This window comes from Pipistrellus kuhlii, unplaced genomic scaffold, assembly GCF_014108245.1.
Source record: "Pipistrellus kuhlii isolate mPipKuh1 unplaced genomic scaffold, mPipKuh1.p scaffold_m20_p_3, whole genome shotgun sequence".
NCBI lineage: Eukaryota > Metazoa > Chordata > Mammalia > Chiroptera > Vespertilionidae > Pipistrellus > Pipistrellus kuhlii.
In genome coordinates, this window is record NW_023425529.1 from 27,572,650 (window position 1) to 27,590,434 (window position 17,785).

The window sequence follows — 17,785 nt, forward strand, 5'->3', positions numbered from 1 at the left end:
AAAAGATTTGAGCAACAAAATAATAAAGTTATTAATAGACTGCAAACCATAAAATAAAAATAAATACCCATGAGTCTGTGATGTGGAATCAATATAATTTATTAGTGGTGTGAATTAATTATTGAATATGCAAACAAATAAACTGGGAAGAAGGAAAAGCTCTTCCCTACAGAAAAGTTTCAAATAAATGAAGGCAATACAAAACCAATGCAAAGAACACTATAGTAATAATTGTTGCAAGCAAGATCTATCCATTGGTGCTACAATCAGTGGGAAAGGGTTCAAAAAGAAACAAGATATTTGCATAATCTCTTGTATTTACCCTAAGGACATTTATTAATTCAATGGGGAAAATAGTAAATTGACAATGAAGAAATACAGCAGATATCACCTTAACCAAGTTATCGAGATAAACATAAGCATAGTGTCATAAAAATAGTGTACTTCCTCATATGATGCCCTTAGAAAAACATGCCACTTCTGTGGTATTCTGGTCAAAATTACATATCCTCAATCTGACCATGATAAATCAAACCCAAACCGAGATATATTCAACAAAATAACTGACCAGTAATTATCAAAGTTGTCAAGGTCAGGGAAGACAAGGTCATGGTTGAAGAAGTACAATATTACAGATTGGAGGAGGCTAAGGAGGAACAATAGCTAAGTGCAAAGTGGGATTCTGGATAGGAACTAAGATCAGAAAAATAACATTAGTAGGAAAACGAAGTGAAATCAGAGTAAGGTCTATATTTAGAAAAAATATTATATAAATATTAAATTCCTCCTTTTGATCACTATACTATAATTACACAAATTGTTAACATTAGCAGAAGCTGAATAGAGGATATCTGTATTATTTTATAACTTTTCTGTAAGTCTAAAATCATTTCAAAATTAAATATTTTTAAAGAAAAATCACAACCAAAAGGAAGAGGGAATACTATCAGATTCTACCAGGAAGCTGATAAAACTCACTGTAGAAGCACCCATCTAAATGAACAGCCATCCAAATTAAACTGTTACTTTTGTTTGTTTCTCATATTTAAATCCAAAGTTTTTTCCAACCAAATTATAGGAGAACATAGAGTTAATGTTTTACTTTCGTTAACCCTAGGGCTATTTCCCTGTGGCCTTGCTTCATAGCAGTCTTTTAAAATATAATTAATAACTAGTTGAGTTAAATTGGCTCCCTTATAATCTAATTTTCTTATGGGACTATTCTAATCATTATTGCACATGATACTTCCAACACTAAGCCTTTAAACTAAAAGTATCAGACTGTAGGCCATGTCAACAGCTCCAATGTGCTTACTCTTACAGGAATATATGGTCACTGATCTAAACATGAGGCCAAGACAAACTTTAGGGTCCTGCAAATGATATATTCAATTTATTAAACATTTTCAAATATATAAAAATTATAGGTCACTAAAAGGCTTTTCACTTAAAAATATACCTAATTCTATAAGTCTAAAATCATTTTAAAATTAAATATTTTTAAAGAAAAATCACAGACCAAAAAGAAGAGTAAAATTAGTTACCAATAAAATATGCAAATATAGCAACTTTAAGTAGAATTAATGTTATTACACAAAAATAAAAGCATGTCACAATCTCTTTCATGGCAAATCTAATATTTAAAGCATATGTACATTACACTGAGTGGCCAGATTATTATGATCTTTGAACACATAATGATCTGGCCACTCAGTGTGTGTGTGTGTGTGTGTGTGTGTGTGTGTGTGTGTGTGTACACACACTTACATATATATATTAGAGGCCTGGTGCATGAATTCATGCATGGGTGGGTCCGGCCAGCCTGGCCAGGGATTGGGGACATGGGCGGTTGACCGACCTGCCTGCTGGTTGAGGGGACAATTTGCATATTAGCCTTTATTTTATAGGATATACACTGAGTGGCCAGATTATTATTCGTTCAAGATAATAATAATCTGGCCACTCAGTGTATTTTCAAAATACCCATCATGTTTCCAAAATTAATGACAAATGCAAAAAGAGTAGAGAACTACATAAATAAATTGTATATACAGACATTCAAACAGAAACTATTCTTCTTTCTTTTTGCTCACAATGGCTAATGATATGGACTCTAACTCTAATTTTCTTTTTTAAACAAAACCTGATCTTCTTTGAGTACATATTGACCTTGATGAGTGAGTGGATTAAAAGCCTAGCAAACTGAGCCTAGAGCTAATCCGAAAAGGTGTAATTGCAATATTTCCAACCACCTAGGCTGCTCTCACTTTTTTTTTCATGCTGCATCTAAGATAAGATGAGGTGCAAATGAGACATAAAAAATAAAAATAAAAAGATCAAAACTATTTCAGGAATTACCTCTCAATCCCAGGGTTTACAAACTGTGCAGAGAGAGGAGGCAATACAGATAAGGAAAGACTAAAAGCCAGAATCTCTGTAGAAGACTTTGGGGTTTAATGGCAGTACTAGGAAAATAGTTTAGAGATCGCACCACGTTGCACACTTATGCCTAAATCTGGAAAAGACAAGGAAGCCCCATTGTGCCCTGTCTGTTGCTGACTTGTTTTTTAAGCTTCAGAAACAATGGCTCAAACTGCTAAATTGGATCCAGTACCTGTATAATATCAGTTCTGGGCTTGGAAATGACAGCTTGCAAAGTGGAAAACCTTGAGTTCTATCAGCAACAAAGAAAGAAGCCATAGAAACAAAAGAGACAGTGACGTGGAAACTTGTCAGAGGAATAGGATCAATATAGAGGACAGATGCTATGGAAATGAAAAAATAAGAAAAAAGTGGTGGTTTCTTGAAGTGTTTATTGAATTATGTAACAGCTGAAAAAAAATTTAGAAGAGTCAATATGTGTCATGCTTTTAGCATGGACCTTCTTTTGAATATGTCAATATTTAGCCATCAGGTAAATAAACCTAACCATAAGAACTGTGTAAACACACCCAGAGAAAAACAGGTGCTCCGGTAACAAAACCTATTCACAGCATCACACTGCTGTTACACAGCTAAGTTCCCCCCCATCTGAGGCAACCAACCAGCCAAGTGGATCCAAAAGCAATTGTTTTCTTTATTTCACAGGCAATTAATGCACAACTTCTCAAATACATGCCCTGTGAGTGAATCAATTTTTTATATCCAACACTGTCCTAATACTGTATGTCATTAAGATTTTACTGCTCCCATACCTGGACGATGAAGGTTTTGGGGGGGGCTGGGTGTGTGGCATATGGTAGTGCAGCAAGCAGAGGGTAATTTCTCCACTAAATACATACTTCTCTATTCACTGGCATTTCCTACCTTCCAAATTTGTCAAGCCCTTTTCACAACTCTGTCTGGTAGAGCTGAAGCATTACATACATTTACTGCATTTTGTTCTAAGCATTTCATACCTATGTACTCATTTAATCCTTAAAAAAATGACTACGAGGTTAGGTTACTAGAGATGACAAAATGGAGATATCGGAGTCATCCAAGGTAAATAATGGTCAAGCTGGAATTGAATTGAGCGGGGTTGGTGCCACATCTGATACGTTTTCAATCTCTACTATCTCTTCAGTAGTCTGGGGAATTTCTACATGTTATCTTTTGGAATGAGTGAATGGTACCAACACATGACTCACTAACAGCCCTTCCCACTTCTTTGTCATTAAAAAACCCCATTGCAGTCCCTAGACCTGTGGGCTCTGGGCCTTTGACTCACTGCCACTTTGGGTTGGGCGAGTCCCTGCCTCTTCGGTTCCACTTCCAGAAGACGGAACTCCCCATTGCCATCTCCTTGCATCCCTGAGCTAGTGTGATATTTTTCTTGGCCCCTCTTTTGATTTCCTATGGGTAATTAAAGAAATAAGGCATATAAGAAATTAAAGAGCTAGTTGTTATTCATTGTAAAGCTCGGAACTTGTTTTTTAAAAAAGACAGACTATTAATTGAAGTAGTTTAATTATTTCAAGCAGCAAACACATAAAATATACTGTCTAAACGTGTCTGTTACATTTCATGTGCAAATGAAAGAGGGCAATGTCCTAGTTCCATCCATGGTCAGCAAACTGAGGCTCTCGGTGCCACATGCAGCTCTTTGCCCCCTTGAGTGTGGCTCTTCCACAAAATACCACGGCCTAGACAAGTCTATTTTGGAGAAGTGGCATTAGAAGAAGTTTTTTTTAAAAAATTTGGCTCTCAAAAGAAATTTCAATCATTGTACTGTTGATATTTGGCTCTGTTGACTAATGAGTTTGCCTACCACTACACTAGCTGGTTTTGCTCAATGGATAGAGCATCAATCTGTGGACTAAAAGGTCCCAGGTTCAATTCTGGCAAAGGGCACATGCCTGATTTGCAGGCTCGACCCCCCAGAAGGGGTGTGCAAGAGGCAGCCAATCAATGATTCTTTCTTATAATTGATGTTTCTATCTCTCCCTCTCCCTTCCTCTCTAAAATCAATAAAATATATATTTTTAAAAAGAATGAAAGAAGGTAAAAATGGGGGTTTGTTGTGATAGGACTCTTACAGTACATACTTCTGACTCACACCATAAGTGGAAGTTATGAGAAATCGGAATATATCTTACTATATATATGAGGCTGGCTTACTGATCGAGTTTCAGGTCAGACAGAATTTTCCAAAATCCCACATGAGTAGAAACCTGTATTATTCCATTTCTAGGCACAAAAATTAAAGGCCCTATTTTAAGGAATGGACACCTTTGAGAATCTGATAAAGGCTATGGTTTCTTTACACACACATGCACACACACATACACATACAATACATGTACCTAAAATTGTATTCAAAATTTTATGGAAGCCGTAAGCCCCTGAAAGTCATCCATGGGCTGGTTTAAGAACCCTTCTTCAAGCCATAAATAGCACAAAAAAAGCTTACACTTCGAAAGGATAGCATTTACAAAGTTCACTTGTATATCATGGCTTTTAAATGTAACATGGACCACACTCTTCATAGATATGATTTTTTATTAATAATGATTTCATTAGGACAATCCCCCATATCTAGCTTTAATAATATCTTTTAGACCACACCATTTATAGTTTATTCATATAGAAAACTTATTCTGTCTTCCACTTGGAGCCAAAAGTCCAGCTCACCTAGAGCTGGACTGTCACCGCCCTATGTGTGGTTCTCAGATCTTTTATATGCAAGTAATTGAGTGGTGTCAGGATGCATACTCCTCCCCCGCTTGCTGTCCACCCAGAGGGCGGTTCAGCTGGCCTATGGAGGCAGAAGACATAAGCTTAAAGTTCCGCCAATCAGCAAAGATTCCTGAGGGTTCCTCCCAGAGTGGGCTTACTGCAATTTTAAAACTATCTATGGTAAGGTTGAGAATTATTTGACACCAGACATTTTTACCTTGTGAATTAACTTTCAGATTTTTCCTGATGGTATAACAATAACAACAACAACAATATGGCGATATTTCAATATGTGATTTAAACATTATTGGGACCTCTCAAATTAAAAAAATAATAAAAAGAAATAAGTAACTACAGGAAAAAAAAGATGCTAACATGCTCAAGAAATCTGTCCTTGAATCCTACTATGGCCAAATGGTTCAATCTAAGGTTATTTTTAAAAATCTGTGCAAGTTAAAGAAGAGAGTTCTCTAAGAACGAAGAAACTTTTAATGACTACTTTTTAATTCCCAAACCTCAGCCTATAAACACCAGCAGTGAGACAATGAAAAGTCACAGAGCCTCGATATGACGATTACCACTGAATTTGTGAGGACTACATCTCAGAACGAACAACTTTTGCATCCTCCTACTAGAAGTCACCACAATAATACCCATAAACACTCAGGTCTACCTGAAACAAGGCATCAAGAGAACCTCTGTCAATGTTACCATTTGGAAAAGGTCGCATAAGAAAGAATCAGTACAATTAAATACAGTTTTATCTAGTGTCAAAACCAGCTTTTCTCAGGAAGTAAAAAAGAAATAAGACATCAAGAAGCATCAGATTTGAAATCACAGCCAGGCTTGCTTCATCTTCCAATATAATGCCAAACTGATAGAAAAGTCAAAAGCCATTGACCTGCGCAGACATACTATAGCAAAAGCAACTACCGACAATAGATGGGCTCAGCCCAAAGAAACCCCAGAAGAGAGTAAAGCTCACCTGAATGAGTGGAGAGCTAGCAGAGGAAGAATGCTGAAAAGGACTCCTAGCTCAGTAGTTACCCAGCCTGAACCCGAAGGACAAAATGAAAAACCAGTTGGGTCCTGTTGGACTACCGTGGCAGAAGATGAACAAAGATTATTCACTGAAAAGGTAAACAAGACATTTTCTGAATGCCTCAACCTGATTAATGAGAGATGCCCAAAAGAAGAAATATTGGACAGACTGAATGACCTGATTAAAGTTCTTCCAGACGCCAAAAAACTTGTTAAATATTGGATGTGCCTTGCACGTGTTGAGCCACTCATAAGCTCAACTGGAAATATTATCTCAGTCCATGAGAAGGCCATTCTGGCAGGAGCTCAGACTGCTGAAGAAATGTGACATGCAATTGTAGATATTCTAACAATGACGATTTGAGAAAAAGTTAAATTTGGAGAAAAATTTGAAGAGTCTTGTGCAACCAAAGAACATATCCAAGAAGTCAACACTGAAAGTAATGGTCTTAATCTAGAGTCAAGAAAACCTGAAATGGAAAATAAACATCCTAGAAATGTGGTATTTCAAGATTTTGAAAAAGAGCAAGTTGATAAAATAAAAGATCCAAACAACCATATTAAAAATCCCAATCCAGAAACTAGGGAGGGTTGCTTAATAAAATGAAATGTGTCTATTACACCACACCTGCAAAGTGTTAAAAAGAAAACGCAGTTTGAGGAAATAAATTCTAAGTTTCTAACACCAATTAGAGGTCCTTGACAACTTCAAGACAAGACTTCTAAATTGGCCGATATGTTAAAAGATCATTTTCCTTTTGTTGTCATTGGACAGTTAACAGAGTGGGGAGATGAAACACATGCTCTAATATGCCTTCCTAATGCAGCACTGTATCGATGGAGACTGAAACAACAGAAGAGAAAGAAGGCTATGATAAGAAATAAGGTTTTTCTTTTTTATTATTTCTGAGGTGTTTTGTTTGTTTGTTGTGGATTCATATGTCTCTGAGATCAGGAGTTGTCTGAGAACCTATTTGAATTCTTGGCCTCTGTACTTTACCCCAACTCTCTTTTACTCCCTTGTCATCCATTGCCTTCAGTTTGTAGTGGGCTTCTCACTGAACTTAATCTCTCCAGGCCTGATCCCATTCCCACCCTGTGCTGCACAGGGCTGCTGAGTATTCAGGGCATGAGTCTTCTGTTAGCATCCACATAACAGCAGGAGTTGCCTTCTGGGTGTCAGAAAGCCAAATCCTAATATTTTTCTCTAGTAGGTAGATAAATGTCATCAACTAGTTTACTATGCTTTTCAGCATAATTAATAAATGCCATTCTAGTTTCACTGGTATTTCTAAAATAACCAGTACTTAAACTGGCTTTGTAATATAAAAACTTAACTGATAATCTTGTCCCCTGAAACATGGTAGTTATATACTATAAATAGTTATCTTCTTACCACACATATAAGTACCACTAGTAAAACTGTTTATGCCTTTGAACTGATACTTAAATGGCATATTTCCTTTTCAAACTCTGTTTTAAAAATAAGTAATTAGTCATTGTAAGAGATTAGATCATTTTAAAACTATAATGTGAATGTGGTTGAAAATCACATACATAGGTTCATTCATGTTCATATATCCCATTTGTATAGTAGCATCTTTGTCTTCTCGTGCTCTAGAGAGTAAGATTTTTATTCTTTGTTAACTGAGCCTAATATGTAAATAATAAATTAAAACATCTACATAAAAATAGATTGGACTACCATATATTTTTTTGTAATCATGTGTTCTTAGTTGACAAGATAAAAAATCTGCTTTATGGAAGAGATCCAACCAGGAAAAGTGGGGGGAAATCATAAAAGTATACAATGAATATGTTGCAACCCTTAAAAATTGATTCAACCAGTGATAAGCAATGAGTAAAACCCTAGTTGCACAATAATTGATAGTGAATTTTATAAAGGATAGATGAGGCTGTCATCACTTGAACCCTCTGATCAATCTTATCCCAGATAGACAGATAGATAGATAGGTAGGTAGGTAGGTGATAGATAGATAGATAGATAGATAGATAGATAGATATAGAAAATGGAAACTGAATTTAACAGAAACCCTAGAATTAATGCATATTTATAGGAAGTATGGTGGATATAGAAACAAGTAACATCACAACAAGATAAATAAATAAATAAATAAATACAGACTATGGAATATTCTATAGGACAACTGACCTGGTTTTTACAACAAGAAAACAGCATTAATAAAAGAGGGGATTAAAGAAAATTAGAGACTTAACCAAACTTAATATGAGGTATTTATTTGGATCATGATTTAAACAATCTAATTATAAAAAGATCTTTTTGCAACAACTTGGAAATTTTCATTATGTTCAGGGAATTAGATAATCTCAAGGAATTATTTTCAATTTTGATAATGACTTTGTTCATAGGTATGAAAATGTCCACACTTTTGAAGTTGCATATTGAAATAGGGGTGAAGCTGTGTGGCATCTTGGGTTTGTTTTTAAGTACTTCTGCAAAGGGAAAAAAAATGGGGGTGATAAATAAACCGTAGTATCAAAACCTGAATATTGCAAATAGGCATTATTTGTATATTTCCCTCTCATTTTGAGATTATTTGAAATTTTTCATAATAATTTTTTTTAAGTTTAACCAAGTGATACAGAGTGGGGAGACATGAGTTGGAGGGCTCATGTAACAGGCAAAGAAAACAGCATAAGCAGAAACTGTGACTCAAGAAAAAGTGTGACATCATCAGAGCAGCAAGCAATTGGGTATGAAGTATAAGCAGTACAAGGACCAGATCACCACAACCTTGAGTACCAAGCTAAGGAGCTCAGGTTTTACATTACAGATTATGGGAAACCAAGCAAAGGTTTTAAACAGAGACTTGCAAGGTTAGTCTAGAGACCATCACTCCAGCAACCCTGTGCAGTAAGGGTGGAAATGGGATTAGGCCTGGAGAAATTAAGTCCAGTGAGAAGCCCACTACAAAACTGAAGGCAATGGATGACAAAAGGGTAACAGAGAGTTGGGGTAAAGTACAGGGGTCAGAAATTACTCATTGGAAGGAGAAGAAACATCCAGAATCAAGGCTGACTTTCAACTTTCCGTAGAAGTGGCCGAGTGATTTTGACACTGAGACATGAAATTCAGAATGAAAAGTATGTTTTGAAAAAACTGGAAGTGAGGAGAAGAGGGAAATAATATAGTCCATGTAAGCTTGTCAAATTTGAAGTGTCTATGGAATATCTGAGCTAGTAACACACGCACAGACCAGGGCACTGATCACAACCAGAACTACGGTTTTAAGACTCCACAGAATTTGGGCAGCAGCTGAAACCCCAGGAATAGTTAAGATCACTCAGTGATCCTGGGGTTGTGTCTGTCATTATCTAGCATCTAGCAAAGTGTGTAGCATGGTGTAGGGCTCTCAATAAGTACTAAATAAATGGTAAATGAGATTGTCCAAGGATAATATGGAGAGTGCAAAGAACAATGGACTAAGGGCAGACAACCGGAGGCCCAATGCTAAGGAATGAAACCATAATGAGATCCCTTGAAGGCAGTAAAGAACAAAGCTCAGACTAGAAGGAGGTCAGAGACAACACAGCCATAGGAATGAAGAGAATAGAGAATTTCATAAAAGGATACATGCGTAAAATTGAGGTACCTGATGATCTTAGACTTCCTGAATCTCTGAGGCAAATGAGCTACTATTCTCACCCGAAAAATAAAGATGAGTAGAGGCATGGTAGCGAGGCAGTAAACAATGCCACTATTTGTGTGACCATGACCATGGCATTTACACTTTCTGAATGAAGTCTATATATGATCTATAGTACCTCTCAGGTTACATTCAATTCTAAACATCAACAAAAGCAAACCCTTTGGTTTAAAATTCTCTGAAGATAGTAAGAGCCAAGTACCCACTTTGAGATCCATTATATTTTATGCTTAACTTCTGCTCTACTCGCTCTCTTTCCTTTGCTTCATCCTCAATTTCCCTCCCACCTTTTTTTTTTTAATAAGTGATCTCTAAATTGCTTCTGGGTGAAAGTGATGGACCTCATATAAACATAAAAATGACCATGCCATTGATGGCAAAAAATAAAAGACGACAGATGGAGGGATATGTCAGGCCCAGCATTTATTTATGTCAGTAGTTCACAAGTATAAGAAATACTAATAAATAAGTTCCTCAAGTATTCTTTGGGGATAAAGAGTAATTAATAGTGATCGCCAAAATGCCATTGAACCAACAAGTAAACATGAAAGCATGTAGTACTGAATCTTCTGAGCTATGGGAAGTCAGAGATGCATTGATGTGGAGTGTGCTGGCCTCTGGTCAGCAAGCTATACACAGGCTCTCACTTTCATTTGCTCTGTACTTATGTATGGTGTCATGCTCTTGGCCCAGCAAATAACGGGAAAATTAGTTCATGTTACTCCAGCAAATCCGTTAACTTGGGTCTTATCTACACTAACTCTTTCATTCATGTCAGAATGATAGCACTTCAATGTTAGAACCAGGAGTCCATTTAAAGTCACAAAGACCAGATGATGAATATGAGATTCCTTCCAGATCTTAACTTTCATGCATAAATGTTGAGAATATCAACCACAAAATATAGTTAAAAATTACCTGATTTCTTGTCACTGAATCTGTACTAATGTCTTCACAAACCATTTTAAGGATAAATAAGAAGAAAGGTCATCTAATTAAGAGGTTTTATTCTTACTACATCAGAGAAATTATCTGAATAGACTGGAGTCACTTTTCGCAAATTACTTGCATAATCAGGTAGCTACAGAAACAACAGTATTTTCATGTTCAAAATAGGCATTTGTGCACCTTACTATCTATATTCAACACATAGGTAAGCACAGTGTGTTGTGGATGTAATCACAGAACACAGACTAAAGATACAAAAAGTAGGATATTCCACATGATGGAGTGAATAAGTACATATCCATGCACCTGAATAGATGCTATGCATATGGCAGAGATATTTATCTGAGGTCTGATTCTCTGTAACTCAATCAATCAGTTGCAATTTTTAAATTTTGAATGATCTTAAGAGTGTGCTCCGAAATGTTGATTCAGACAGATCAAATCAAACACCTAAAGGAACACATTATATAGTCATGAAGAGAATAACTGGGCAGGAAGGACCAGGTAGATAAGCAAATGAGATGCAGATCACAGGCACCAGAAGTTGGATAAAGTGATCAGAAACACATGTACATATCTTTATAAAAATACACTTGCTTGGGCCATAGCGCCAGAAATTCTGATAGTGTCTGAATTCAGAATTCCACTGGTGAGCCTGATGATCATCCAGGACTAAAGGCAAGGGGTCTAAGACACAGGTAGAAGACCTAAAGAGAGGGAACACATGCCAGGGACCAGCATAATTTTGAGGTGAGGACCTGGCCCAAACAAAAATCCCATATGCACATGAACGTCAATCAGGAGCTGGTCTCAGGATATGAGCATTCATGGTGAACAGTAAGTACTCATGGAAGGAGGAATGAAAGAAGCCGCCACGGACAACCTAGAAGTAGAATGCATTCCACTTTACTCACAAGCACACAAACCTTAGGTAGTTAAAACAAACTGCTCCATATGCGTCTTACTCTGTCTCCACCCTCAAAGAAAAAATTCCACATGACCAGGAAATGTGACTTATACTTCACTGGAATAGGCCAGGTATACAGAAGACATGCCATAAATTACTGTATCTGCTTTGTTCCAAGTAAATCTCTAAAAACCACTCCTCCTATCTTTGCTCTCAGTCCTCCTCCCTGAAGTTACATGGAACCAGAAACATTTTTTTCTCTTCTGATTTTTTTATTTTTTTTAAATATATTTTTACTGTTTTCAGATAGGAAGGGTAAGAGCTAAAAAGACATAAAAGCATCAATGATAAGAGAGAATCATTAATTGGCTTCCTCCTGCACACCCCTTACTGGGGATCTAGCCCTCAAGCTGAGCATGTGCCCTGAAAGGGAATCTAACAGTGACCTCCTGGTTCATAGGTAGATGCTCAACCACTGAGCCACACCAGATGGGCTAATTTTTACTTTCAAAAATACTAATTTCATTTTTAAATTAATATAGTTTAATTTCCTAAATTAACATTAAGTTGATCATTTGTTCCTGTCATTTAACTTATTCACACCTCTTTCCCCATAACACCCAAGGTTCCATGATTAGGTTAAATCTCTGTTAATTATTTAAGACATAAATACAGGGAATTACTGATCAGAAATGGTCAAAAATATTTAATTGCATCACTTTGATTATTTCTAAAGATAATTAATTTATAAGCTCACTTTTCAAAATCTTAATGGAATTAATTTATTTAACATTTATTGAGCACCTCTGGGTTTTTTCATATGCAGTTCTGTTTTTACTATAATTGGCTCCCAGTTAATTAGTTTACATAAACATGCTAAAGAGGTTATACTTCAGTGTACATAAGTTGTAGCTAATGGAACAGGTGATTGAGTGTGGTATTTGGGGTTATTTTCACAAAAATATGAGAATCAAACATAGGCCCTTAGGAAAGTATCTTTTGCCCCCTTCTCCCTCAATTTCATTTTGTATTGGTTTTAGGCACACAGCTTAGTTGCTAGACAATCATATGTTTTACAGTGTTCCCCTTGATATTGCCCATACCCCAATTAGCACCACACATAATTATCTCAATATTATTGACTATATTTCCTATTGTTTACTTAATTCCCAATGATTATTTTATAACTATCATTTTTTTTCCTTCTTAATGATTTTATTGGGTGACACTGGTTTACAAAATTATACAGGTTTCAGTTGCACAGCACACTAACTGTACACTTTATTGGGTGTTCACTACCCAAAGTAAGTCTCCTTTCATCACCATTGATCCCCTCAGAGCTCACCCTGCCCAACCCCCGACAATCACCACATTGCTGTTTATGTAACTACCAACCTTGAACACCTGTGATTTTTATCATAAATTTTAGTGAGTGAGATACTCATTTCAAAGTTTTCGCAATAAAAGCCACACTGAATTTATCACTGCAATATATTTTAAATGACAATCCATTATTGTGATGAAATCCAATGTGAGTCAATTATTGTTGAAAACAAAGAGTACCACTACTTAAATCTACATTCCCATCACAAAACAGAATAAATGAAAGATTCATAAGGAAAGATATTTTAACTCTTAAAGATTTTGCAGCAACTTTGCAATATTCAAGCAGGTTGACGTTCCAGTCTGCCAGAATTTCAGAAGCCGGAATCAACTCTAGGTAAAGTGATATTCTGTTCAAATGACTTAGATTTGCCCTGCTTAAAAGCTGTCCTAAAATACAGACACTTGATCTAGCTACTGGGATGGTAATCTATATAATTTAGGGAAGTTGCTAAGACTGGCATAAACTCTAAATCATTTTGGAAATTAACAACAGGATCCTATTTCCACCCTGTCTGTTTTCACCAGAAGTTTAACAACTGACTCTTATTTAATTTCCAGAGATCTAAGTTTAATAAAACCGAGAAATATTTAAGATAACTATAATACCTTTAACTAAATGAAAACAAGGTAGACATATGCTCCTTTTTGCCTTCTGTATTGTGACACGATACATACCTTGAGCAAAGTTTAAAAGAAGAGCTAGTGTGGTACGAGAGAAAGAGGTGTGTATTCCCTGGAAGCCATGAGAGATGGGTTCTAATCTTAACTTTGTTTTTAACAAAACAGAGTTGCCTTGGGTAAGTCATTCAATAGCTCCAAGACTTAATTTCTGCTTCTGTAAATTAAGGAATTTCATATCCGTTTATCTTTCAGGTCTTTCCCAAATCCTGGATCCCAGTGTACAGTTATCTCTATATTCAAGTAGAATCTGTTCAGCCAAAGACTATAATCCACCCAGAGTCTTTTGTGTTTTCTTGATAGAAAAAAAAATATCAGGTAACCCTAATAAGGTTAATTTGCGCAACATCAGGAGTGGTTTTTAGGTATTTAGAAGCGGGGACTGGTTTCTTCTTACAGATAAAACCTCCATATTTAACTCAATACAAAGGCAAGGATTGTTGGTTTCGCAAATTAGACCTCTTGTTTCTAATTTGACAAGTATTTCTTCAAATCAAAGAAGCAGCCGAACACTAGGGAATAAAGGGATCACCAATACATGTCTATGCTTTAGGTCTCAGGCAAAGGAGGAGTCAAATTCAGTCCACAGTGTTTCTTTATGTACTTTCGCATTTATCTGGGAAAAGCACAAGAATGTTTGAAGGAGAAATGCTATAGCCACTCCCCACTCTGACTTTAATTACAGTCTTCAGGACTGCCACTGAGTTTGATCTGTTTGTTTTTTTTCAAATGCCCCACTCATGTGCATATTATTTCCCTTGAAGCATATTATTTTCCTATCTTTTCAAATTGTCATGACAAGTTTGTGACATGATAGAACTATATACAATTTCAAAGACGTGAAACCTTAAAGATTCCCTGAGACAATGACCCACTCCTTTCCCTATAGCAAGACTCTTGCTACTTTGCAAGGCAGTCCTCTCCGCTGCTGGACAACTTGTTTATTTGGAGGTTTTCCATTTCATCGCATTAAAATGATCTTCATTTCTTTTTCTGGCAGTTCTTTGAAAGCAGCACAAGCAAGTATGCTATCTCTTTCACATGCAAGATCTTCAAATATTTGAAGACAGTTATGGGTGCCCCGAGTTAGGCCTCTGGACCTACTCAAGTTTCTCAATAGGGCACAGAAGCAATTAGCCATTTGTTTCTTTAATAGTTGCCTCAAACCACTGCTTATTACCATTTAAACTTCACATTCTTGCCCTAGCCAATTTGGCTCAGTGGATAGAGCTTAGGTCTGTGAACTAAAGGTCCTGGGTTTGATTCTGGTCAAGGGCACATGCTTGGGTTGTGGGATCACTCCTCAGTAGGGGACATGCAGGAGGCAGCCAATCCACGATCCTCTATCATCATTGATGTTTCTATCACTCTCTCCCTTACCCTTCCTCTCTGAAATAAATAAAAATATATTTTTAAAAAGTAATAAACAAACTTCACATACTTTCCTCCCCAAGGAGCTACCTCAAGAGATCACTACCATTTTAGTCTTACATACTACTTTTTACATTTACCTAAATATTGAATCCTGATTATTTGATTGAGTATATAAGGTAACCCTGCAAAATATGTCATCTAATGTCTAGTAAGTTCCCTTTTACTGAGGTTGTCAATAAACACACAAAGACAAAGGCAAGGTAAGAGTCCACATTCCATTAACACTGATCCATGAATCAATTATCTATGAATTCAGTTCAGTTGTTCTTCCTGCCAAAATATCTCATGCTATTGTTTACCCAACCTAAATATCTCATGCTATTACTTACCCAACATTTTTTTTTTCTCACAAAGATATGAGCAGCTGTTTTTTGTGTATTGGGGTGTTTTTTGTAAATTAAAGTATACTTTGTCTGGGACTGGAAGCTTGAATTCATTTTAAGAAGTTCATATTCTATTCTTTACCCCAGCCCGGGCTTGCACTTTGACCTATGTACACTAAAGCTCCATTTTCCATTTTGGAAACAAACAAGGGGACTTCTTCCTTTGGTGTCAATATTAATATCAGAGTCCAGTGCTAACATAGTAGATTTTGAGAGCAAAAACCCGGTATCTTTTTAGTATCCACAGTGCAAACAAGAGAATCTGCCATAGAAAAGCTTCCCACTAAATGTTTGTTGAATGCATGAATGAGTGCATAAATGACCATGATCATTAAATCTCCTGGAGTTCCTGGCTTTCTTAATAAGCCCTAGATTTGTACCCTTTTCTATCTTTGATACTTATTCCTTTAAATTCTGAACTTATCAAAGAGCTCCTGATATAGTTACACTTTTATTTAACTCCCTTCCCTTCACAGTAGGATAATTCTCAATTATATAGTCAGAATTACAATTGTAGAGCATCTCATCCTTCGTGAGCTATATTTCTTCTTTATAATCTCTGTATATAGAATTATAAATCAGGCATCGTTCATGCTTAATTGGTATTTTCAGCATAATTTTTTGTTTCTTTCCCCATTCTTTATGCTTCAGCTTCAAAACATTTAGGCTCCTAACACTAGAAAAGATAAAAATAATAATATAAATTTGTTCTTTTGTATCTTTGAAGCTTTTTATTTTAGTTCCAATGCTTTCACTCCTTAAATTAATCTGTGGAATGCTTTAAAATCTTAATACAATACAATAAACAAGAGAATAAAAAAAGCAATCTACGGAACTTAAATACCGTACCTAAAATATATGTTAGCTTTCAAAAGTAGGCATATTATAACTTCTCTTTTAAAATAACACTTAGTAATTTAAATGATAATAATGCTTCCTTAATGCAGCAAGTGTTCTGCAGACCTCAGCCACCTGAAGCAGTTGCAGTTCTCCCCTCCTTGTCTTGCTGCCCTTTAACACAGAGGAAACACCTTGAGCAGCAAATTAATCAGTTCTGAATAGCTTTTGAAAATGGCAATCTCCAACAAGACATGACCAAGCAGCCCAATAAGAGGAGCAACATTGCTTGCTGGGTGTGGCTCTGATGCCCACATAACAGGCACTAAGCCCAGAAGCCAGGAAAACTCAGCAGAGAAAGGCAGAGAGGAGATAAGACAGGGACATGGGATGAGGAAAATGTAGCAAAAGACAAGCAGAGAAAGTTAAGTGCAATCATTGTAAGCAGGTAGCACAAAGGGGGAGAGGGGAGGGTTGGGGAGTTGGAGAGAAGAGCATTATACCCTTTGCAGCAGTCCTTGAGGATCTCAAGAGATGGCAGTGTGGGAGAATAATTCATGCCCTGAATGATTACCCTGGACAGGTAGGTCGGCAAACTCATTAGTCAACAGAGCCAAATATCAACAGGACAATGATTGAAATTTCTTTTGAGAGCAAGTTTTTTTAAACTTAAACTTCTAATGCCACTTCTTCAAAATAGACTCGCCCAGGCCGTGATATTTTATGGAAGAGCCACACTCAAGGGGCCAAAGAGCCGCATGTGGCTCTCAAGCCGCGGTTTGCCTACCACTGCCCTGGACCACCAATGGATGTTTCATCCTGACCAAGGATGTCATCTAATAACAACGAAAACACTTTCAAGCCAAGAAATCATATTTCTATGTGTTTTTTACCATGTCCAAACCCAGGTTTAGAAATCAGGTCGGTAAGCTTATATGTGTATCACAACTCTCTCAGCCAAACACTAAAAAGCTGTCTTTTATCAGGTCTCGAAAATTAATATTAAAAAAACGTAGGAACTGTACCAGTACAAAAGTCTTGAAAAGTTATTTATCCCAACTAGCATTCTTTTCAAATAGAAAACCACTCTGAATTCACCTCAGTGAAGAGAAAATTTAGACTTCACCTATAGAACAAAGTGCAATTCAGTAGTTTGAATCTGTTGCAGAATCAGATTCTCACAACTTTCAGGGTTGTTTTATATACAACTTACTGATCCCAAATTTTATTAATCAGCTTCAAAGGAACATGGTTTTAAATCTGCTTAGAAAAGCTCCATGTAAAAGCTCAAATTCGCCCAAAATTACTTAACCAGAAGTGTGTGT

At 36.4% G+C, this 17,785-nt stretch overlaps 1 protein-coding gene and 1 pseudogene across 2 annotated transcripts in view; one reads left to right on the forward strand and one right to left on the reverse strand.

Annotated features, from left to right (window-relative positions):
- Positions 1-17,785, reverse strand: part of SOX5 (SRY-box transcription factor 5) — a 941,098-nt gene that overhangs the window by 882,686 nt on the left and 40,627 nt on the right. The window lies entirely within an intron of this gene.
- Positions 3,460-7,388, forward strand: LOC118728696 (annotated as a pseudogene).